Source organism: Panthera pardus, unplaced genomic scaffold (genome assembly GCF_024362965.1).
Source record: "Panthera pardus isolate Hobbes unplaced genomic scaffold, ASM2436296v1 HiC_scaffold_24, whole genome shotgun sequence".
NCBI classification, from domain to species: Eukaryota; Metazoa; Chordata; class Mammalia; order Carnivora; family Felidae; genus Panthera; species Panthera pardus.
Genome location: NW_026526810.1, coordinates 85712094 through 85724722, shown reverse-complemented (window position 1 = coordinate 85724722; position 12629 = coordinate 85712094). Strand labels below are relative to the sequence as shown.

The window sequence follows — 12629 nt, the reverse complement described above, 5'->3', positions numbered from 1 at the left end:
AGGGGTGCCTGGGTGGCTCAGTCGGTTAGGTGTCCAACTCTTCATTTTGGCTCAGGTCATGATCTCATGGGGTGTGGGATTCTCTCTCTCTCTCTCCCTCTCTCTCTGCCCCTCCTGCACACTCTCACTCTCAAACTAAATAAATAAACTTAAAAAAAAAAACAGAAAATAACAAGTGTTGGTAAAGATGAGGAGAAACTGGAATCCTCATACACTGTTAGTGGAATTGTAAAATGATGCAACTGCTATAAAAAATAGTATGGAGTTTCCTGAGAAAAGTAATAACAAAACTACTATATATGACCTAAGAATCCCACTTGGTATATATCCAACTAAAAGCAGGGACCCAAAGAGCTATATGCACATCCATGTTCATTAGCAGCACTATATGCAACAGCCAAAAGAAGGAAGCAAACCAAATGTCCATTGACAGATAAATAATATGTGGTAGATACAATGAAATATTATTCAGCCTTTAAAATGGAGGAAATCCTTTCATATTCTATATGGATGAACCTTGAGGACATTATGCTAAGTGAAGTAAGCCAGTCACAAACCAAATTCATAGAAACAGAAAGTAGAATGCAGTTACCAGGGAATGGAGTGAGGGAGAAAGGGGAGTTGTTTAATGAGTGTAGTTTCAGATTAAGATGAAAAGTTCTAGTAATTTGCTTATAACCATGTGAATATATTTAACACTACTGAACTATACACTTAAGAATAGTTAAGGTAAATTTTATGTTATGTGGTTTTTATCACAATTTTAAATAAAAGGTAAGACAACAGTTTAATTATAACTAAATTAGGAAATACAAAGTACAAAAGACTAGTAGGAATTAGAATTTCCAGATCTTTCTTTCATCATAAGAAGATATAAAATGGTAAATATCAGAATAAACAGAGTAGGGGGAGTAAGTCCTACTTCTCTCCCTTAATATAAGCATGTGATCCTAGGTCATTCTTACTTTCCTCACTTCTAAAACACTTTATACTACTTGCACAGGGCTGTTAAGATCAGATGAGATAAAAGCATGTGGAGGTCTATAAATTCACATAAATGAAAAGTATCACGGCAAACAAGTTCCTTAGAAAGTTTTATCTAAACCTAAGATGTTATACTTTAAAATAACAAAGGAGGGGCACCTGGGTGGCTCAGCCGGTTAAGCATCCTAACCTTCCTTCCTAACCTCCGACTTCGGCTCAGGTCATGATCTCACGGTTTGTGAATTTCAAGCCCCGAGTTGGACTCTGTGCTGACAGCTCAAAGCCTGGAGCCCACTTTGGATTGTCTCCCTTTCTCTCTGCTCCTCCCCTGCTCACTCTCTGTCTGACTCTCCTTCAAAAATAAACATACAAAAAATTTTTCTTAAATAACAGAAAAGAAAAAAGAACTTCACAATGCACTTAAATTTTTTTGCATAAGTATTAGGAGGGAAAGAGCTGTTGACTTTGACTTCATTAAAACTAGTAGTCAACATAGAGTTTATCTGGAGATCTATCTTATTTCTTGATTTTTCAATTTTAGACATTTTTTACCATCTTACAGAAGATTAGGGTTTAACTATTGTACCAAACATACCTTCACAATTTCCCTCTCATATGCTCTAATTTCTATCAGTTTGGAGTTAAATCAACATTCAGGTTTACATTAGCATGCCTCTGTAAACATTTTTTTCAAGCTACCTTATATACTATAATTACATTTCCTTGCTTCTACCTCTTTAAATCTTTCCTTATTATTTTCAAGTTTGGCTGTCTTTGAAAAATGACTCCAAACTCCTGTAGAGGCCTTATAAAAGTCCTTCAAAAAAAAAAAAAAATGACATTTGGGATGCCTGGCTGGCTCAGTTGGTAGAGCATACGACTCTTGATCTCAGGGACATGAGTCTGATTGAGCCCCATGTGTGGCACAGTTTACTTAAAAAACAAAACAAAACAAAACAAAACAAAACAAAAAACCTGATACTTATAGTATCAAGTCCATTTTCCCTTCAGGAGACATCCTTTCCAAAACTATCTAATCTGCAGCAATCTAGAATAGCTTGTCTGGTCTAGGTTTTGTCTGTTCATTTTGATCCAAGGAATTCCTTTCACTTATTTCTCATTTATAACAGCCTTTTTCTTTCTTGACTTATTCCCTCTTTTAGAGAATTATTTCTATAACTTTCTCAAAAAGGGTATGTGGTGTAAAAAAATTAAGACTTTTCAATTCTAAAATTCTCACAATTGAATGATAGATTGTCTAAATATAAAATTCTAGAATGAAAATAATTGTTTCTTAAAGAGTTTTGAAGGGGGGTGCTTGGCTGGCTCAGTCAGAAGAGGCAACTCTTGATGTTGGGGTCGTGAGTTTGAGCCCCATGCTGGGCATAAAGATTAGATAGATAGATAGATAGATAGATAGATAGATAAGGGGGCGCCTGTCTGGGTGGCACAGTTGGTTGAGCGTCCGACTTTGGCTCAGGTCATGATCTCAGTTTGTGAGTCTGAGCCTTGCATCAGGTTCTGCGCTGACAGCTCAGAGCCTGGAACCTGCTTTGGATTCCGTGTCTCAGTCTCTCTCTGCCCCTCTCCTGATCACGTTCTCTCTCTCTCCCTCCCTCCCTCCCCCCACCTCAAAAATAAACATTAAAAAAAAGGAGTTTTGAAGGAATCTTTCCATTGTTTCCTAGCATAGTGTACTCCTATTGAGAAAATTCCTCTATATGAGACCTGGTTTTTTCTCCAAGGCAGTGTTTAACATCTCTCTTCATCCCAGGTGTTCCGAAATTCCAGAATGATATGTGCCTTAAGGTGACTCTTTTCTACTTATTCTGCTGGCATTTATTTCGGAGGCCTACTTTAATCTAGATATTTACATCATTCAATTCTTATGTTCCACATGTATCATTTCAGTGATATTTTCTCCACTTGGTTTTATCTTTTATCTTTTTTTTGAACTCACATTACTCAGGTGTTAGACCTCCTGGACTGATTCTCTACTTTTCTTACCTTTTCCTTCATTTACCTCATCCCCATCCCCATTCTCCTCAGATCACTTTTACTAGATTTTTATTTTAATTCCATTTTTTAATTCTCTGAATAATCTATTTTGTAGTTTCCTATTCCTGTTTCACTAGTGCAGTATCTCCTGCTCTCTCTCTCTATGTCACTTTTAAATTTTCTTCTGTTCTCAGCACTATCTCTTCTGAGTGTCTTTTGAATATTTGCTTTGTTCTCCCAAGTGGAGTGGTCTTCAAACTGCTGTTGAAGGAGTGTGAGGCATCACAAAAAATCAGAAGCTAGATACAAGTTTGGAAACTGGTGAGGCTCCACACAGGATGGCATTCTATTGAGGGGGAGCTCACTAAATGTCAGTGCTTTACATCACTTCCCTTGTGTTAAGTTTTCCCAAAGAAGAATGTTTCAACTTAAAAATCTATAAGAAGGCAACACGCATTCTGGGAGCAAAGAAAATAAACAGGGCTAGTGATGTCACCATTCAGTATGTAAGCTTTCATTCATTTCCCATTTGCATCAAGACCCTTTACCCTTGCCCCACCTCCCACCACCTGTGTCAACACTTCTCTGGTTCCACCCTCTTCAAATAATTAGCATTCAGTTTTTTTGCTGTCTATACTACATGGAGAAGGAAAATCTATGGTCTAACCTACTCCAGACTTTCAACCAACCCTCGAATTTTTAGCTCCATTCAGCACTCTCATCTTCAGAGGCGCTTGGTACCCGGAATTCCTGAGCCTCTCTGGAATTTTGTGGGAGGATCCATCTTACTTTTTTTTATTAACTTCCCTTTGTGCAAGTACAGAACTAAACGCAGAAAAATGAAAACCTAAGCTCATCAGTTAAATCCTGTCCATCTGTTTCTTCCAAGATGTTAATTCTCATGCTGATTTGCTCTTCTGTTCTTTGTCCTTTAGGGTTTACACAATTTTATTTCTTTTTTTATGTTATTTTTTTATTTTACTGAAATTAGGTGTACAAATTATGCTGAATCCCCTCCATTTAGGACTTTTAAAAAATTTCTAACCAGTATCACTTCCCTGTGTAATAATATTCATTCAAAATTTAGTAAGCAACATCTGTGTGTCAGATACTACTGTTCTAGTACTGGAAATTTAACTGAACAAAACAAAGTCCTTACAAGGAGCTGACATCTTAGTTGAATAATACAGACATCTCTTTAAAAAAAAAAAAAAAGTAAGTTTACAGTATGTACATGGCATTAAGTACTAAGAACAAAACAAAGGAGAAGATGAGGTAGTAGGAAAGTCAATTATACAGATATGCAACGCAAGAAAATTCCAGGCAGCAGAAAGAGCCACGTTCTGAGACAAGTGTTTATTTAGCATGTTCAGAGAAGACCGCTAAGCAAGAAGGACCCTATGTCCATATTTGCTTAAATATCCCTCAATCTGGTTTGAGTCCTTCCTAATACTTACTAAGTATGTCACAGTGAATCTCATGTAAATACTTATTTTTGAATAGCTATTTCTTTGGGATTATATTCTAAAATTTCAATATGCCAACATATAGCATAAACCTTAAAATTAAGCATATTTTAACCTAACACTAACACTTGTAGAATTTTCTCTTAAAGAAATAATGATAAATCCTGTAAGTTTTAGACTAACAAAGTCAATAAAAGAGATACCTAAAAATAAGTGACATTTCTATAGTTAGAAATAATTTAACCATCTGTTAGTACACTATGCAGTCCAGCCCATATCACTCCAATAAAAATACTAATTTCTCATAGTGAGCTATTTGCCACAACCAGTGGTCAGTCTTTATCCTATTAGATCTCCATTAATCCTCCATTTCCTTCTTAAAATTCTTTACACCTCCAAGAAATATATTATGATACCAACCTCCCGACCCCCTCACCTCATTTATAATCTTGCCTCTTTTCCCCTCTCAAAGTATTTGTTTTATAGCACTCCTATAATGGCTGAAATCCATCATTACTGGTCCTCCTCCTTGCCTTGGTCATAACTGATTAAGTATCTCTGCTCCTACCAAAGGTCATACCCTGAACAACTCATGATCTGATCATTTCTCCCACCCATCTTCTCAAGAATGTTGCTTCTTAAATTATCTTTACTCTTCATCAGTTTCTCTCAGTGTACTAAATCTATTCCACTAGCATTCAACATGTGTAAATGTTTTTCTTCTTTTATATAATAATTTATAACATATATACTACAATGTAGCTTAACTTAAAAACAAGCAAAGGGTAGGGGCACCTGGGTGTGTTTCAGTCTGTGGGACATCTGACTCTTGCTTTCAGCTTAGGTCATTATGTCATGGTTCCTGAGATCGAGCCCCATGTCAGGCTCTGTGACTGTTTGGATATTCTCTCTCTCTCTCTCCCTCTCTCTCTGCCTCTCCTTCTCAAAATAATTAAATAAACCTAAAAAAAAAAAAAAAAAAAAAAAAGCAAAGGGTAATCAAGCATAAGCTATGTTAAAATTTGGATTTTATTCTAAGGACAAAGTCAACTAAGTTGTCTAAGCTTGTTATCTCTACTTCTGTAACTTCCATTCACTTGGTAATTTGGTTTCCTTACCACTCTGAAATTTGCCAAGGTCACAATCTTCTTGTGTATAAATCCATTTGAATGCTTCCTAATTCATCTTTCTGATCTACTCTTGTTTTTTTTTTGTTTTGTTTTTCTCTGATTCACTCTTCACAGCATCCAACAGTAATGATGACTTTCTACTTGAAAGGTTCTCTTTCCTTGCCTTTTCTGACATATCGCATTTACCTAGCTTTCCTCCTACCTTCTTGGATTGCTCCCTTACCATTTGGAAGAAATTTTTTCTTCTCACAGTCTATCAGAATTGGTAGCACCCGGGGCGCCTGAGTGCTCAGTCGGTTAAGCGTCCAACATCAGTTAAGCATCCAACATTGGCTCAGGTCATGATCTCACAGTTCGTGAGTTCGAGCCCCACATCGGGCTCTGTGCTGACAGCTCAGAGCCTGGAGCCTGCTTCGGATCCTGTGTCTCTCTCTGTCCGCCCCTCCACTGCTTGCACTGTCTCTCACATTGTCTCAAAAATAAATAAACATTTAAAAAAATTAAAAAAAAAAAAAAAAAAAGAATTGGTAGCTCCCAAGATGTTGTCCTCAGCTGTTTTTCTCAACCAACACTCTCCTTGGGCTGATAATGTTCTCTCCCATCTGATATATTTTCTCACTTGGCTTCCAAGTCACATCATCTCTTCTTCCTACCTCACTATCTATCACTCTCTCACCTGAGTGACAGTCTCCTGAGGCAAATTGGGTATTCCTCTTCTATGTGATTTTTTTTTTTTTTTTGAGAGAGAGACAGAGTGCAAGCAGGGGAGGGGCAGAGAGAGAGGGAGACACAGAATCCGAAGCAGGCTCCAGGCTCCAAGCTGTCTGCCCACAGCTCAATGCGGGGCTCACAGTCACGAAACACGAGATCATGACCTTAGCCAAAGTCGGACACTCGACCGACTGAGCCACCCAGGCACCCCTCTATGTGATCTTTTAGAGTGCCCCGGGACTCAATCCTTGGTCATCTACTCCGACATCCATTAACTCCCCAATCTCACATGGTTTTAAATACTAATTATGTGCCAACTCCCAAATTCCCATCCAGTCATTTCAAATTATAAAATGTCCTTAAAAGAACTTCTGATCTCTCCCCCAAAACCTGCTCTATCCATTTCCTTCTCCATCTGACAGAAAATCCCTCCTTTCAGTTGCTCAGGCCAAAAATCTCGGGGACTCGTCCTTGCTTGACTCTTCTTTCCCTCACACCCAACCAATTTTTTACGGAATCTTTTATATTCAGCATCACACTTCTTATAATTTTCATTCAAACCACTCATCTCTCATCTACAATACTATGACAGTCTTCCATAACCTTCTACAGGTCTCCCGCTTCTTCCCTTTTGCTGCATTCCACCAGCTCCCAATCCCCAGTCCATTCTCAATACAGCAGATAGTATTCTTTTTAAAACATAAATAAGACCATGTCACTCCACTGCTTTCACAGAGTAAAAGTCACTGCCCTTGCCATGACTCACTGTCCTTTTGATCTCATCTTCTCCTACCCTTGGCCTCACTCAGCCCCAGTCAAAATGACATCTTGTTTTCTCTGAAACAGACCACATTCTCCAGCCTTAGAGCCTTTTAGGTGGCTGTTTCCTCTACCAGCATTATCTTCTCCCAGATACTCATATGGATAACTTCCTTATCTCCTCCTTTGTTGAAAGGTCACTTTCTCAATAAGACCTACCTGGACAACCCTATTTAAAATTGTAACTTGCTCCCATCCCCAGCACACATGATTCCCTTTACCTTCCTCAATCTTTTTTTTTTAATATTTATTTATATTTGAGACAGTGCAAGCGGGGGGGGGGGGGGGGGGGGGACAGAGGATCTGAAGTAGTCTCTGCACTGACAGGCTGACAGCAGAGAGCCTGATATGGGGTTTGAACTCACAAACCATAAGATCGTGACCTGAACCTACTGAGCCACCCAGGTGCCCCTATTTTTTTTTTCCTTTATTCATAGTATTACACTATAACATGGTAAATAATTTACTTATTTGGTATACCCTAACATAAGAATTAACCATCCCCTTCTTTTTACTCACAGTAGTATTGCTATAGTTTAAGTAATCGTTATCTCCCTCAATAGACCAACATTTTTCAAACTGTAGACTGCTTCAGACCAGCTTGTTCTTTTTTGCAAATGAAAAATAAAATAGGAAAAATTTTGGGGGTGCCTGGGTGGCTCAGTTGGTTAAGCGTCTGACTTCGGCTCAGGTCATGATCTCGCAGTTTGTGAGTTCGGGCCCCACATCAGGATCTGTGCTGACAGCTCAGAGCCTGGAGCCTGCTTCAGATTCTGTGTCTCCCTCTCTCAGCAGGCTCCAGTCTCTGAGCTATCAGCTCAAAGCCCGACACAGGGCTAGAACTCACGAACCAAACCGTGAGGTCATGACCTAAGCTAAAGTCGGATGCTTAACCAACTGAGCCACCCAGGCACCCCAAAGTTTGTTTATTTAAGCAATCACTACACCCAACATGGGGCTCAAACTCACAACCCGGAGATCAAGAGTTGCATGCTTTACTGACTGAGCTAGCCAGGTGCTCCTATTTTATCTCCCCTCTTAAGTAATGTTTATCAAACTTTAGACCGCTTCAAATCAGCTTTTCAAATCAGCTTCTCGTAAATCAGCTTCTCGTTTGTTTTTTAATAGAAAAATATAGAATTGAAAACAAAGTATCAGAGTTCAGGCACATATTGAGGGCCTATTGTCGAAACACATACAGAATGCAACTACTGTTTTTTGGGATTCACTATTACATGTACAAATTATTACAGGTCTCAGTCACAAAAAATTGAAAAACACTGCTACACTAAGGCTACGGATAAATTAATATTACTGTAATGTTAAATTCAGCAGAACAGAGATCTTGGTTTTGTTCAGTACTGAGTTCCTAGAACCTAAAACAGTGTCTGGTATGTAACAGCACATTAAATGTCTGTTGAAAAAGTGAGTGACATAACTTTTCAAACATACGAATCCTACAATATTCCTCCTCATTGCCATTTACAAAGCCCAATATATTTTTCATGTCTGAGCCTTGGCTCACCCTGTTTTCTGAGCCTAACAAAACTTTCCTCCTTTTCTCAACTCACCAAACCAATCAATGCCTTTTTACTGCATTGCACTTTCTTATAAAATCTTATTAGATAGACCTAAAGTTCATAAGCACGAAAGAAAACATGATAAATTATAAACTGACAGTGTAGTATATTAAATAAATACAGTTCTTTATCATACATTGAACTTTTAGTTCAGTTATAACATACATTAAACATTTCACTAACAATTCAGCATGCCATCTTAAAATTTAAAAGGTCTTTTTGGCGGATCACTTAACCCATACTTAACTAAGAATGGGAAGTCTAATTTAATATCTTCTCTTTTAACTCTATAGGCACTCAAGATCACACTGTTTATTATTCTTTTCATAAACAGAGCAACACACAAAAAAAATCTAAGGACTAAAAAGTCAGTAGTTTGCGTACTGCAAATCAACAAGCTTTACAATCAGATACTCTGTTCCTCAAACACAGATAAGCCAATTTGAAAACAAATGCTGTTAAGAAAAGAGACTAACCACTGGTTTTGGCAACGACTTTCAGAGGCTAAACAGAATGTTCACAGATAGACCTTTTTTAAGTTTCCACATATTAAACACTTAGTATGTTCCAAAAACTCAACTTTATATACACATATTTACATAAATGTCTGCGTCACCTTCAGGTCTTTGAAAAAAAAAAATCACCATTTGACTGGAACTACTACTACTTCCTATCTCCTTTGACTATTTTTCGCATACACAGAAAATCCTATGTTCTATGTGGAATTACTTACTAACATACCACAGAAGGTTCTGTTCTATTTATTTAGTTTTTAAGATTTTATTTTTAAGTAATCTCCACACCCAACATGGAGCTCGAACTCGTAACCCTGACATCAATAGTCCCATGCTCTACTGACTGAGCCAGCCAGGTATCCCTGTTCTTTATCATTAAAACACGGGCGTGTGCACACACACACACACTTTTATCATTTGATTTATAAAATTCTTTTTCTTACTCAACTATAGGTAAGCAAGTAAAAATATTACCAAATACTCTGACACTAAAAAAAAAAAAAAAAATTCTGCTTTTCAATTCTCATTTCAAATATCTCATACCACCTACTAATTAGCCATCTTTGGTCAACACCTAATTATTCCAGAGTTCAGAGTCTAAGAACTGTATTCTTTAGTAGAAGTCCTTTAGTTCACTTTATCCCTACCAGAAGCTGAACAGTGGAAAGTTCCAACTTTTGCAACTCTAGAATGAGGTTATAAATGGGAGGAAGGGGGGGGGGGGGGTACCTGACAGTTGTTTGTTTTTTTTCAATCCACTAAAGCTCCCAGAGACAAAACACTTAAGTTCCAACACGAGCTTCATGCTTCCCTGTAAGCTTCAACCTTTCCAGCTGTAAAAAAGTTTAAAGTATTTCTGAACAGATTGGATCAGTTGCCAAATAACAAGAAGTCCTTAAAGAGAAGGCAACATGAACACCAAACTAAAAAATAGGCATAAAATAATATGGTATTATAATATCATCGATAAAAAGAGCAGTACTACTTACTAAATTTCAAAGCGAGAAAAACACACTGTTGGTCTCTGCCTACAAAAGGTAAACATTATTTTTAAATAGATTTCTTTAAGAGATCCTATTAAGATCTTCAATGGCTGCTTTTCCTGCTTCTATCCTGTGCCGCCAAACCTCTGGCCGGTATTTGAGGTGCTGTGACTCAGGGTCCTAAAAGTGTGACTAGTGTAGTCAGAACACGCAGCGCGCGCCCCTACAAGGCGCCTACAAGCTTTAATTAACAGAATTTGAATTCTCCCAATTCTCTAGCGGCTACTACTGAGTCCCTTCCATTCCCAGTTGTCCCGGCACACTGGTTTGCATCTCTTGAGGAAGCAAGGGCTTCAGACTCACCCCCAAAACGCTTCCTATATCAAGGTGGAGGCCCACATTTCCCCGCGCTCCGTAAGCACTCGTCAGAGAAGCGTTTGGTCTAACTAAGAAAAGAAACCTTCCACTGCTCCACCCAACAGGTGGGAAGGAGAAAGGAATGGACAGCTGGGAGCCGAGGCCAGGCCAAGCCTGGCCTCAAACACGGCGGGAGAGGGAGGCCGCAACCCCAGTGCGGCCTGAAACAAGGCAGGCCCCTTCCAGTCCCTCGAATCACCAACCCCACCCCCCAGGCCAATTCCAAGACGCCCGCCCCAGCTGACCTGATGACGGATGCCACTCAAGGCCATGAGCCGCAGTCTGGGCCAACCGAGCCGAGGATGGCACTTCCACCGTCTCCGTCCCACAGCCACCGCGGCAGCCGCCACCAACACCAAAGCCGCCTCGTCGAGAGCGCGGCGCGCATGCGTCGGTGTCCCAAGGGGCGAAGGAGTCACGTGGTTGTGCTGCGCGCAGGCCTCGCCCTCAGCGGGATCCTAGGGCCCCGGCCCCGCCCGGTCTCCGCCTGGTGTACGCCCCGCCGTCACCGAAGACCGGGCAGCTGTTCCTGCTGTTTTCTTCCCTCTGTGGAGACTTTCTAAGCTAGAAGACGGTGTGTAGGGTCTTTTAAATTCTTGATCTTAAGCACAGATACCGCCCCGCCCCACCCCGGAAAGAAAAATATTGTAGAAAAATGTTGTCTTTTGGGACAAGTATAAGATTTTTCCCAACAATTTACCACTCTCCCTAGACATCAACAGAAATTCAGTCTTAAATCTCCATACTTCAGGATGATACGGATTCAGGGTCCTCTCAGGTCTCCTCACGAGGAAACAGGAAAAAAAAAAAAAAAAGAGGAAACTGGTGGAAACAAGTTAGGGGCTTGAGGAACTGATCATTAAAAGGATGTGTAAGATTATCCTCTGGACGAATATGAAGGCTTCTTGCCTTGACAATCTTAGCAGTCCTCTTGAATTACACTCCCATCCTCACTTTAAAAAATGGTGGTTTTTTTTTATTTTTCTTCCAATCCGGCCTCTATCCTGTTTCTGTTACAAGGTTCCTGAGTTCACACACCACCTACCATGCAATCTCTTGTTCAAGGTTCAGCAGTACCATAATTGCACTGCAAGTTCCTCCTTTGGAATCTGATTCCAGAAATATTTCTTTGCAAGATGGCATTTCCTGTGCACAACCCTGTTAATCGTAAATCCCCTTGATACTAACTTTGCTTCCAAATATGAAAAGCAGTGGCACCTGGCTGTCTCAGTCAGAGGAGCATGGGACTCTGTCTCCGGGTGCTGAATTCAAGCCCCCCATTAGGGATACAGATTACTTAAATACAAAAATAAACTTTAAAAAATCAGTCTTCTTATGTCTACCTTTCACTTTCATAAAACTGTGTTGCAACTTTCCCTTTCCCTTTCCATTGGCACTTTTAATATTCAAGCTAACTTTTGGATTCTCAGTGCAGCTACACTTTTTACTGGTTTTAACCAGCAACTTTAGATGTTGACTATGGGAAGGAACAGTTAAGGGAGTAATATATTGGAAAGACTGGCAGAATTTGCCCCAGCACTGTCATTCAGTGTTTCTGAGTGCCAAGCCATCACTCCTTTTCTGGTTCTTCCAATCTTTCCTAAACTTATTACAAATTCTTCATCAGTAAATAAGATTAGCTCTGAGATAGCATTCCCCTCCAATAGCCATTTTGTAAAAATCTATCTACTTATTCTTTATTCACTGTACATTCATTCATATCACATACATACATTCATTATCTAGTTTTCTACTTCTTACCTTTCCAACCAGTCAGTGCTCTTGCTCTCACTCTCCTGCTTTAAAATCTCCACTGGTTTTTTTTCCCCGATAAATCTCTTGCCATTATGGCATCTGCTTTTTGGAAGACCCAGACTAACACGAAACCTCACATAAATGTGAAATTTAAATGCAATGTGTTTTCTCCTAATTGATTACATTACCTTCCATATGTCAGTGACTCATGCAGTGGACATTTTTTGTTTTAGCATACAAAATCCTCGCTCTGTTTGGAACATCACCTCTC

General features: G+C 39.3%; 1 protein-coding gene across 1 annotated transcript in view; it reads right to left on the bottom strand.

The window, feature by feature from the left end:
- PRPF39 (pre-mRNA processing factor 39) overlaps positions 1 to 10990 on the bottom strand; it is a 38833-nt gene extending 27843 nt beyond the window's left edge. The window contains exon 1 of the mRNA XM_019451918.2: positions 10849 to 10990. The gene's annotated coding sequence lies outside the window, so the exon portion shown is untranslated. The remainder of the gene's footprint in view (positions 1 to 10848) is intronic.
- Between the last annotated feature and the right edge of the window lie 1639 nt (positions 10991 to 12629).